Here is a 13,274-nt window from a genome sequence, read left to right as displayed (position 1 = left end):
TGAAAAAAATAATATACATTTCTCAAAAAGTAGAGGTTATAATTTTATACAAAATAAATTCTGCTAAACTAATTTGATAATCTCTATTATAATACTGAGTATGGTAGATAAAAGGAAAACTTTTATATATACTAAAAAAGGATACATGATAAATTGTGATTCTCTTAATTCACTGTTGAAAGGACATAAAACTAGAGAATCAATAAAAAGATCAATAAAAATATTGTAAATGTCAATAAGAAAGACAAGATAATTAAAATAATGAGGAATATCAAATTCAAAAACTGACATTAAGACAATGTACTATTAATATATGCTGATTGAAATTGATGGTGCTGATAGAGTAGAAATAAAGTTATATTCAAATTTACACTTTTCTAAAGTTTACTGTATGGCTTTCCACTTTTCATACTTCTGTAATTTCTGCTTTCGATGTTGAATTAAATGTCAAATGGAAGTTTCCTTCATCCTGTAAATTTTCCCTGAATAATGTAAATAATGGTAAAAATTTTAAGACAGTTTTTCTCAACTAATACTCTTAAGAACATTCAGCATAAGTGTAAATCATCAATTTTAGATTAACTTTTAACATTTTAAAAATAATATTTAAAATTGGTAATTATATCAATTCCATATTTGTGACAAGAATGTTGTCTGCAATGTTTCACCAAGACGAACATATAAAGTTTGATAATAGTTAGCTTCAGCCATAGATTAGATTTCTCATTCAGTAAATTTTTATTCTTTTTTTTTTAAACTAAAGTAGAAAATCTTACCTCACAATAAGCATTATGAATTGCTTTGTTAGATAATTCTGGATATTTAAATGAAATTTCTGTCTAATTCAATGAAGCTTTTCTACTCAGAAGCCAGATTCATTAATTCTTGATCCATTCTTTGTTTACTTTCAACTCTGGAAAATCTGTTCTGTTATTATATTTGGATGTTGTTTGTAAATGTTCCTAATAATTTTAAAAATCGATCCAATTGATGAAGAAAAAAATCAAATACTAGGAGTGAAACTCTCATTGATCTCATAGAAATTCTTTTGCTTTGTTTTTTGTCTTCAACAATAAAAACTGCAATATTTTGGTGCTAAAATGATGGCTTTAGGCTCTTCAGATATTAAACATATTACTGAAATGTGCCACTAAAGCAAGCTCTATGTATTCATTTAAATGGTTTTACCATGCATTATTCTCATGAAGTCGTGTTTTTCATCTCATATCCTATTTTGTATTTGGTGAGTACATTTTTCCCTTGGCAGTATTTGTCATATGCAAAAAATTAGTGATATATTTACTGCCAATTTCTTTATACAACATACTGAAAGACATACATGCTCAGTAGATGAAATGTGATCATAATGAGAGCTTTTGCTATTTTTTTCTCTGTGGATATGATCATGTGCTGGATTGACATTCATATATATGTATTTATAGAGAGAGAGAGCAGTGCTTTTCCTTGTTAGACATAAAAAGGCTGCTCTCTTAAGATTAATTCTGGTACATATTTTCTAACATAGACTACAAAAGTAAAATATTACCCCTGTAGCACAGTTTTCACTAATAAACCATAGAAAAAGACATCAAGCACTTCTCCCTTATACTGAACAGAGAGAAAGCTTATTCATGTACTTTGCATATGCGTGGTTTTGCCTACTGCAAAACGAAATGTGCAGATAATGTTTTACTAAGTGCTATTTCACATTACGTGCCAAGATATATGTGTATGACTTTTAGGTTGTACCTTAAAGGTAAGTACTCTCTTCTCTATCTGGGCAAAAGTGACTATTAGAAAAGACTCTTGGGGCCTACAGATGGAATGGTGTTGAGAAAGGTGAGGAATCCTTCTAGGCTTGGGTTATATGTGACTGAGAAATAAACTTTCATCTTGTTAATTAGTTTTATTTTTCTCTCTTATAGTAGCTTAGCTATGCTCTAATTAATATTAAGAACAAATATAACTAAAACAACAATAATTGTAGCTGTATCAATATCCATAATTATTAGGGAAATCTTCTCAATATCTCTGAGCCTCTAGCTTTTAATTTGTAAAATATGGCTATTAACAGCTATCTCACATGGTTGTTGTGAGGATTAGATGATATAAAATATATAAAATGTGTTGGCATAGTTTCAAGTGCTGTGAATAAGTGTTCAATAAATTTTAACTGTTATTGAATTTGCTATTTAGGAAATTTGAAACATTACTAAATTAATCATTAATTTATCGTTCTTTGAATAGAGATTATATTTAATTAAATAAGTTTCAGATAACTTTCTTGTTGCTTTAACTCACTTGATGCTGGGATATTTTTGGCCTGGTTCTTGACCCATTTAATAGATATATTTCCAGCTAGACAACTCACTCCTCAACCAGTGACCATGTGTCTGTCAGCTCTATTAGCTGAGTTTTGATGTCTCCATATTTTTATGCATTATATAAAATAATGGTTGTAAATTTATTGACATATAATTAGTACTTAATAATTGGAGATTATTATTATTTTGATTTTTTTGCAGTTATTTTTTGTTCTTCAATTAATGGTGAGGAAACAAATTCAAAGGTGTCAGGTGATTTATTCAGTTTCTTCCCTCTTTGATGTATTTTTACCTTTGATAAAGGTAGAGCAAATCAAATAACTTTAAGTAACAAGAAGGATTTACCCAAAGGATTCCATGGTAGTTAACAGAGTCAGTGGCAGAGCTAACCTCAGGAAGGATAGAAAATGAGACAGTCTTGGGAATCAATGGCCAGCAACAAAGAACCTAATGCCATCTCTCTTTCAGGAAAACTATACATTCTAGAGTTGCCAAAAATCTGGTTTCTCAATATTGGAAAATACATACTTTGGGAAAATTCCAATCATACAGATATTTCATATATACAAATAAAGTTATATTTTATAATTATTATCATGTAATGATGTGACTTGGTGTACTATAGTATTTTCACTGATTTTCTTACCTCTGCTTTATCCTACTAAACAAATTCACTGGAGAAGAATATATGAAATGGGAACAAAAGTCTTACTATACATAAGTTAGGTCCAACGTTTATCATAGCGCAGAGAAACAGTCACACCATATAAAAGTTTTGATCATCTATCATTTACAAAAACTGTATGCTTCTTGGCACCTACAGATCAGTGCTGCATTCCTAAGAGATTGACTTTGTACATATTTTATTTTTTAAAATATTTCTTCATACTGTTTTAAGAGATGGACATTTCGAGCAATTTTCTCTGAAAGACTTGCTATAGTAATTACAATTAAAAATTAATTTGGATTTTAAATTCTTTGGGGAAGGCTTTGATGAAAGTTTTCATGTAAAAGTGTCATTCGTCATTTACATTGAAGTATGCATAGTGATTAGAAGCTGGATTCTAGAACTAAATGCTAGGGTTCGAAATCTGATTTTGCCACACATTGGATTTGTGACCGTTGTTAAATTACTTAACCTCTCTGAGCCACAGTTCCTAACTGTAAATCAGAATAACAATAGCTAGAGTTGTTTTGAGCATTAAATGAGTTCATATGTGCAAAATCTATGGAACAGAAATTGTTATTATAATAGTTATTACTACAGAAGTACAAATAAATTTTTCCTTGCAAATATAAGATACTTTATATATGAAGGAAACTAATTTAATAGTAATTCTTGAATCTAAGGCTTGATGTCTTTTTTCAATTTTGGAAAATATTTGGCCTAATCTTTCAGATATAGCTTTTTAGACTCTAATTGCACATGTGTTAGACTTTTTCACTATATTTCAATATTTCATATTATGACTTTTTTGTATATTTCATCTTTTTTCTCTTTATGCTTCAATTTAGATATTTTCTACTGTTCTATTTTCTAGTTTACTAATATTTATTTTAGTTATATCTGTCTAATTTGCTATTAAATCAATTTATTGTTTTTAATTTCAGTTATTGAAATTTTAGTTTTAGAATTTTTTATTTGGCTTTTTTTTATAAATTCTAAATTTCTGCTGATTTTCTAACCTGTACTTTATTTTCTTGAATATCTTAGTAACACATTTTAAATTCTGTAGTTAATAATTCCAATATATGGATTTTCTGTGGGCATGTTTCTATCATATTTTTTTTCTTTTGTTTTTTGGTGCTTTAGTCTTATTGCCTTACATGATAGTTAATTTTTGGTTAAATGGTGGAAATTGTGATCAGTAAATTTCATTGAAATTTATGCTTCTGAATTATCTTATATTCCTCCAAGGTGGACTTATTGTTGCTTCTGGCAAATTATTAGGGAAGATGCAGATAACCTTATTTCAGTTTTTCTAAAGGCAGTGCTACTTTTATTTAGCTCTGCATCCACAAAACGGCCATTCAGGGATCCCAAAAGAAAACTTATGGTATTTACCAGCACCCCTTGGTGCTTCCTGAATCTTAGTTTTCTTCTCTGTCCCATGAGATTACACCAAGTCTGCTTAGCTTCTTAGCCACTTCTTTCTGCAGTTTTATCTTAAACTTTCTGCAGCTTGGACATAGACCACAGCTTATGAATGGGGAAATACTATTTAGGGAGAAGCAGTGCCAAATACCAGGTTTCCATGCTTTTTTTCCTCTAGGATTTTGGTCCCTAATGTATTCTTTTACAGAGTTCTCTGTTCTGATATCTTCAAACACATTTTAAAACATTATATTTAGCTTCTCCAAGTATTCTCAGTGGGAAGGTTGGCATAAAAATACCAATCACCTCAGCCATGTGTTTCTGCTGGTTTTTTTTTTTTTTTTTTTTGCCCTTTTTATGTTGTGCTTTGGAAAATGTTTAAAGTGGGATCAACTAATGTAAGAGAATTTCAGACTTTGAAAAAGGCAAAAAGACTTTTGATATATGAGTCACTTGGTTTTGTGGGAGTAAATTGTAAAATTAAAGATTTTACTTAAACACAAGCATTCAGGAATCCATCTATCGGAAGGTGTGGTATACATGCTTCCTGCTAAGGATCGAAACCAGCTATAATACTCCCTGCATATTCCTGCCTTCGGTTTTATTTTCCCCATTTATTCCATTTGTTAATAAAAGTAGTTTCTGATCCAGGATGGCTATTTATCATGGATTGCATTTATTTCTCAGTGTCTTAGTTCTTATTACAGAGAACATCACTGGAAAGACATCGTACTTTCATAGATGACTTATCTATGATTAAGATAGATTACCTATTGCTTCACAAGTAACATCTGGCATCTAAGATAATTCCATTGACTTGAAATTTCATAAAATGTAACAGTATCATTAGATTGAAGAAAGGACCATTATTCTTTCTGGTTATAATGAACCATTCCAACCAGAAAGTCACATAAAGGTGCTTTATAATTTTCCCCAAAGACCTATATAGTTGCAAACTCATTATCTGGAGATATCTTTGAAGTCATTTCTGCATGACAGAAGATCCTTGAACAATTAGGAAAAAGGTGTAATTATGAAGCATGGATCATGCTTTTACCAAGTAGCTTCTAATTTGCTAACAATTGTTTTGCTGATCTATAACCTGAAATACTAACAGAGGAGAGGATTGATTTCTAATGAAAAATATGTTTCTGTGGCCAATATAGCCCATAAACATTATCACTTTCTCTCCAGATAATAAATTTAAGTGAAAAAATTATATACAGAATTATGTCATTGGTAGGTTGGAATTGATGAGAAAGTTGTGCTGTATTCTGGGAATAAATCAAGAAGTCATTTTTTTTCTTCCAATCTGTAATGATATCAAGTCAATGCTGGGAACTCGCCCGAGTTCATATTATGTAATTAGAGTTAACAACAAAAATAAAGATTCAGTTTTACATTAATTGAAAACAACAAATGTTTCTAAATTATTATAAAATAATAATGGAATAAAAATCATAAATATTTTCTTTAAAGAATTTTTTTTCTTAGATCTAGACTTTTAATTCAGAAATTTGATATTTTGAAGATATTTTAATGTATTCTAATATTGATTACTTTGTCTTTGAAGTTTTGCTCACACTGTTTTTCCCATGGCAAATTGAAAAACTTCTGTTCACATTTTCTCTATGAAAATGTCATTTTAAAGGAACTAAAAATAATATGTACTGAAGGTGGAAAAGCTAGTAGGAGTTGATGATTAATATACTCTCCTCATTTAAAGTGTTTAAGTTTTGAGTTCAATATGTTGCAAAGTTTGTAAATAATATATAGTACTAATATACAACTTTTAAAAGCATCTTATATTTTTATTTAAAATATTTTAACTGTTGATTTATCCTTTCTGATAAACTGCAGTGTTAGAAAGCAAAAGGCAGCTTAAATAATGGTACATAGAAAATTTTTTATGTGGATACTACCTTTAATTCTGATAATATTATCATCAAACATTTTCTATATTTTAAAATAAATAATTGCAGAAAAGATAATATTCATATTAATGTGTTTTTTCCTTTACTGAAAAATTTAGCTTTCTAGATTCTAGATTTTGTTACTCTCTCTATAAAAGAAAACCAAAAAAAAAAAAAATCAAACTGAAAACCAAAAAAAAAAAAAACCCAGAAACCAAACCAGACCAAACTCGATACAAACTCTATTTTAATTTATTAAATTAATCTCTATGCTTAATTTATTGTAAAGGATAACTCTATCTCTCTGACCACTATCAAATACAATTTTTGAAACTTTTCTTTGATTACCTTATTTAAAATACAAAAGAATTTATGGAATGTACAATTTAGTTTTAAAAACCTAGAGGTAATCCTCTAAGGGAAGGGAATTAATGTTTTTAAATTACTAATTGTTTGGTACCATGCCAGTAGCTCTTCATACATGATAAATTTTAATCCTGAAATGGTAGTCGATATGATTCTATTGTATTACATCGCATTGGTTCATTTCTATTGTTGCCTCAACTCCAATAATCTGAATTGAAAATTATTTTTCCTTGCAATTTCGAATGCCTTTTAGCATCCAATATTACTCCTAAGTAATCCAATGCCATTTTCACTTTTCTTCATTTTATTGTCATTTTCCTTGTTCCCCTTTCTTAAAACGTTTTGATCTTCTCTATAACCTATTAAGTTTAATCATTTGTGAGACTTCTCCAATGTCCAGTCTACCTCCACTATTACATTGATGGTGGTTGCTAGGGTAGAAAGGAATGAAATTTTCTATTTAGGTAGATATTTATTTTCTGCTCTTGGCCCCATTTAGTAACATTTCATAGTTCAAAAAATTGTCTCTAGGTTTCCCTTTCTCCCACTGTTCTATGTTACCAGAGCTGTAAATTTCAAGGCAGATCTATGTTCCAATTGATTAAAAGAACATACCTGACATACTTGGTAATGAAATCCAGGGATGACTCTAAGTAAAGAGTTTAGAAATTATAAAGGCAAATTGTAAATGGACTAGTAGTGAGCATGGAGCCTGTTTAACACAAAACTAATGCCAAGTAAAACTTGGTTAAAGAACTGAATACAAATTTATAAACATTGGAAATGTTGAAATAAACAGAAATCAATAGATTGTGCAAAGGAAATTTAGGAATTACAGTCTATTCATTTTTTGTACTAGGAAATAATAAATAGATAATATCTCAATTTAGTAACTAAAGAAATAATGATTTGAGTATATTTCTTAAAATTACAAAAACAACCTTTCAGAAAAATTGATTTAAGGTAAGCAGCAGTCATCCACCGTAAAGATTCAAAGCTGATATTCTTATAGGACAGGGAAGATATCAAATTAGTGATTTTTATATCCCCTTCCTTTTAGAAAAAAGTATTTATTTATTCTCATATCCCTACGATAACTTTTTTGAATAAAGAATTCAGATTATTGATGAGAAGAAACATTGCAGATGAGAAGGTGGCCATGGCAGTTGCTAGGTACCATTTGATATAGATTTGATGTAGACAGAGAATATGAATTTCATGAAATTTTACCATGTATTAATTTTCAGAGACCAGTAAATATTTTAATTGCTTTTAAATTATTAGTTTTTTAAAATTGGTATTTCTGGGATGACAGTGTGCTGTGATTAGGCTACAAGGTAGTTTAATTCTATGTGTTGTACTTTTGCAAATGTTTGCCTACATATTTTATAAGATTGCACTTACCGGTTTAAATATATTCAGAATTTTAAAAGAAAAAAAAAATGAAATGGTTGGTTAACCTCTTCAGTTGAAAAGATAAAATGCTAATCAGACCTTTAAGCAAGCTAACTTTCATTCTTTCTTAGTTTTCTCACCAGCCACTCACAGGTATTACTAATGATAACTCATGTATAAATACAGTTCTATTTATTTCCTGTAAAATCATATGTTTGAGTTCATAAGGTCTCAGAATGGTAAGGTACCTAGACAGTTAAATGACTTGTCCAATTTTCCTCAGGCAGTTAATAACAGAACAAGAATTCAAATTGTATTTTTTTTTTTGACTGAATTTCTTTGCACAGCAACATGCTGTCTCTTTAAAGCTATGATTCTCAGAGTTTAATATACAATATTCACTAGAGAATCACTTGGCAGTCACTCAGATCTGGGTGAGACTCAGGAATCTGTCATAAGAAGTACTCCATTTGTCATAGTCCCCACTTGGGTACACATTGTTTTAAGGTTGTTTCTATTAAAGCACCCCACAGCTCAGTGGTCACTTGTCTTCACAAAATACTTATATCAAATTGCTTTCAGGTCTGATTAATAATATTGGAGTAATTTTTGTTCTAGTCTTTACAGGAAGAAAGCAGGTGAAATCTGATCTCAGTGTGCTTTATTGTACAGTTTTCAAAAGTTGAAAACAACCAATTATCATCGAAATAAGTATACAAAGTGCTTATTTCACATCATGGTTACCTTAGATTAACCTCTTCAAAACCTGTGTAATTGTTAGCAGTCATCGTTGAATTTCAGTTGTAGAAATCAATCTCAAATTCCTTTTTTATAGATGGTAACGACTTGCAGGCAGTTGGAATTTTTGTATATCCCAATCTGCAGCATTATTTCATGTTTTTCTTCATCTGCATTACAAAGCTTTATTAACCTGGGCTTTAATACAACAGTGTAGTTCGCAGTCCATTGGTGTTGCTGAAATCAGTCTTCTGAGATGCCTGCATGGACATGATTTTGCAGGTAATGGGCTGTTTTAGTTCTGCTTGAGCTTTCATTGCCATTTTCATCCCAGCAATAGTTGTATTTTGCTGCTGTCATATAGAATACATAAGTAAAGGCAAGAACACTAATATTCCTTTTAATATTGTTTCCCAATGAATAATTAGGATAAGACTAAAGAATGTGCAGTTGCTTTGAATGAAAGATGCTATAAAATTTGTGACAATTTAAAATATTTTCAGAAATCGTAAATACATATACAAGTGAAACATTCTTCATGATGATTCTGAGTCACTTTCTAAAGTTTTCTGTTAAATTTTAGTAGGCCTTATTTTGGCAAATTAATTTTTTTAGTGAAACTAGCATATATCCTATCAGTAACAAAATGGAAAATAAAACAAACTATTAGAAGAAAATATAGACAGTAAACTCTCTGACATTGCTTTTAGTAATTTTTTTTTCTGATATATCTCCTTGGACAAGGAAAACAAAAGAAAAAATGAACAAATGGAACTATATGAAACTTTGCCTAGCCAAGGAAACCATCAACAAAATGAAAAGACAATCTACTGAATGAGAGAAGATATTTGCCAGTGATACATCTGATGAGGGGTTAATATTCCAAAATTTATAAAGAACTCATACAACTCAATACAAAAACAAAAAACAAAAACAAAAACAAACAAATAAAAAACTCACCCAATTAAAAAGTGGGCAGAGGACCTGAATAGGCATTTCTCTAAAGAAGACATACAGATGGTCAATAGACATGCGAAAAGGTGTTTAGTGTCACTAATCATCAGAGTAATGCAAATTAAAACCACAATGAGATATCATCTTATACCTGTCAAAATGGATGTTATCAATAAATCAAAAACAAGTGTGGGCAAGAATGTGTAGAAAAGGGAACCCTCATGTATTGTTGGTGGGATTGCAAATTGGTACAGCCACTATGGAAAACAGTTTGTAGTTTCCTCAAAAAATTAAAAATAGAACGATCTTATGACCTAACAATTCTACTTCTGGGTATTTATTCAAAGAAATCCAAAACACTAATTAAAAAAGATATATGCATTCCTGTGTCCATTGCAGGGCTATTTACAATAGCTAAGTTATGGAAGCAACCTAAATGCCCATCAATAGATGACTGTATGTATATACAGTGGAATATTACTTGGCCATACAAAATAAAATATTACCATTTGCAACAATTGGATGGACCTAGAGGATATTATACTAAGTGAAATAAATCAGACAAAGAAAGACAAATACTATATTATCTCACTTAAATGTGGAATATAAAGAACAAAATCAATAAACAAACAAAACAGAAACAGACTTGTAGATACAGAGGACAAAGTGATGATTGCCAGCTAGTTGGAGTGAGTGGGGCTGGGTGGAAAATGTGAAGGGATTAACAAGTGCAAATTGATAGTCACAAAATTGTCATGGTGATGTCAAGTACAACAGAGGGAATATAATCAATAATATTGTAATAACTATGTGTAGTGCCTGGGGATCACAGGGGGTCACAAAATTCTAGAATCAGAGTTTTTACCCCTCTTGGCTTGCTTAAGTCCAATTCAGTTCAACAAAATGTATTGATTCAGGCACTATTAACTTTTTAAAATATCACAATGAACAAGGGAGACATGACCTTGCTGTGTTGGATCTTTCATGCAGCAATCAAGGAGATCGCTTTATAAATTATATAAATATCTAACCACTATGCTGTATACCTGAAACTAATATAAAATTATATTGAAAGTCAATTCTAATTGAGAAAAAAAAGGAAATAGAACAATACTGATAAAGTCATTTATCTAGAGAGAGGATATAGAATTTTCCAATTCAGAGGTTCACAAACTATGACCTAGGCAGAATCTGATCCAGTGAATGTTTTTTGTAAATGAAGTTTTGTTGTAACACAGCTACTACTATTTGTGAATTGTCTATGACTATACATAAGCTATATAATAGTAGGGCTGAATATTTGACAGATAATTGCATGATTGATAAAGTCTAAAATATTACTATTTGACCTTTTATAGAAAAAGTTTACTAACCCCTTAGTTAACCCAGAGGCTGCTGCCTTCACAGAATTCTTGGAGAGCTTTTTAAAAAATGCAGAAGTCTAGTCCCCATACTTAAAGATTTCAATTCAGTTTGTCTTAGAGCTTTGTACATGATTTGAATATGCAGCAAATATTTAGAAACATTATCTGACCTCTAAAATAAGTTAACATTCTCCATAAAGTACATTACATTTTCCTCAGAGACTGGGAGGCCAATCAGAGAGACTCAGGTTTGTTAAATGAGTCATGGCGTCAGATAAAAACAAATCTAAAATGTTTCTTCTTTTTTTTTGGTTGGCCAAATAAATGTTTCACAAATGGCCTGACATGCATTAAAATGATCTTAGAGAAGTTGAACACCATATAAATAAAATATATTTATTGTGGTTCAGAGAAAGGAAAAATTACTTTGACCCGAAGTGTCAGGAAAGCCCTTACAAATGTATATTTTGAACTGTGCCTAGATACTTCAAAGATGGGTAGGATCCACTGCTTCTGATAGGGTCATTGTAAAGATTACCTTGTTGACATTTTTTTTTTCCTTCTTCACAAATCTGCCTTAAAATTCCCGAATTGGAGTTTACCCCTCTTAGCTTGCCTTAGATCAATTCAGTTCAACGAAATGTATTGATTCAGGCATTATCTATCTATCTATCTATCTATCTATCTATCTATCTATCTATCATCTATCATCTACCTATTTATTTATTTTTTTATGTGAGGCAACCCTTGGTTAACCTCACAGATTTCAAGGACCTTGTCATCTCACAATCCCGTATTTTTTGTTTTTTATGCCTACAGCACCTGGTCTTCCTAGGTGGTCTCCCATCCAATTACTTACCAGGCCCGACCCTGCTTAGCTTCTGATATCAGATGGGATCAGGCTTGTTCAGGGGAGCATGGCTATAGACTATTAACGTTTTAGCATATCACAATAAATAAGACAGACATGACCTTGCTGTGTTGGATCTTTCATAGAGAAACAATACATTATGATACACACTTTGATAAAGGAAGGGTGCCTTTTGGTCATATAGGGAGTTCCTTACTCACCCTTGCATAACCTAGAAAGTCTTCTCAGACTAAGTAAATTCTAAATTGGGATTTTTTGAAAGATTCATATGGAGTAGGGTGGAATAGGGGCTGGTCAAAGAGAGAAAGATGAGAGTAAGTTAAGTCAATGACAATAATTTTGGAATGATTAGCACATAGTACTAATGGAATTTGGAGAATAATTAATGTTAAGATTTTAAGGGCCTTTTTTAAAATGCCACACTGAGGAGTCTGGACTTTTCACAACATAATAGGAAACCTAAAAGAATTTTGAGCTGTGGAATGACATGACCAGAGAGCAAAAATATTATTCTGCTGATGCTTGGCAGGGAATATTCAAAAAAGAACCAGCAAGTATTGAGACAGGAAATCCAATTAAGTGTCTGTCAGGGCATAGACGTCCTGTGAAGCAGGGTAGAACCAATAGTGAAGGAGATAAATAGATGAATTTCAAAAATAATTTGGAGGTATGAAAGGTACAGGACTTGGAGATTCCTTATATGGTGTATGTAAAGAGAAGGAAGAAAGAATCTGGGATAACAGTGGCTCTGGCTCCATCTCTGTTCAAGAAAAAGTATTTGGAGTACCTGATATTGACCAACAGAATTTATTACTTCAGTTTTATATCTCTCTTGCCTCCAGTTCTGCTATTGAAATAACCATAAAAACAAACAAACATACCAAAAAACCCCTCTGGCTCTCCTGAGACTACCAGTGCAAAGTCAGTTTGCTTCATGACCCTTGCAGAGAGGGCTGATTTTTAGGATTTCATTTTGTGAATGTCTTAGGGGTCACACTGAAATGAGCTGTGATACATTCACAACTATCTTAGTATTACAAACGTAAAAGGCAAGGCTATTTGCATACCTCTGTCTGCCAGCTTTGAACAGGAAACCTCTTTCACCTAAAAGATCCATTCATCCTTCCAAATGGTCCCACTTAATGTATGACTCATATCCATTCAACTGTTGTACTTGGAACATTTAAAGGATCCATGGGCCATTTACTTCTTTTAGAGATTGTTAGCAATGCTATCTTGGGGATTTATGCTTCC

The 13,274-nt window shown here is 31.2% G+C and overlaps 1 long non-coding RNA gene and 1 pseudogene across 3 annotated transcripts in view; one reads left to right on the top strand and one right to left on the bottom strand.

The window, feature by feature from the left end:
* The window catches only part of LOC118601641, a 153,259-nt gene that overhangs the window by 26,973 nt on the left and 113,012 nt on the right, over nucleotides 1-13,274 (top strand). The window lies entirely within an intron of this gene.
* Nucleotides 11,960-12,078, bottom strand: LOC118602266 (annotated as a pseudogene).

This window comes from Rousettus aegyptiacus, unplaced genomic scaffold (assembly GCF_014176215.1).
Source record: "Rousettus aegyptiacus isolate mRouAeg1 unplaced genomic scaffold, mRouAeg1.p scaffold_m13_p_4, whole genome shotgun sequence".
In the NCBI taxonomy this organism is placed as follows: Eukaryota; Metazoa; Chordata; class Mammalia; order Chiroptera; family Pteropodidae; genus Rousettus; species Rousettus aegyptiacus.
This window is presented reverse-complemented; position numbering and strand designations above follow the sequence as displayed.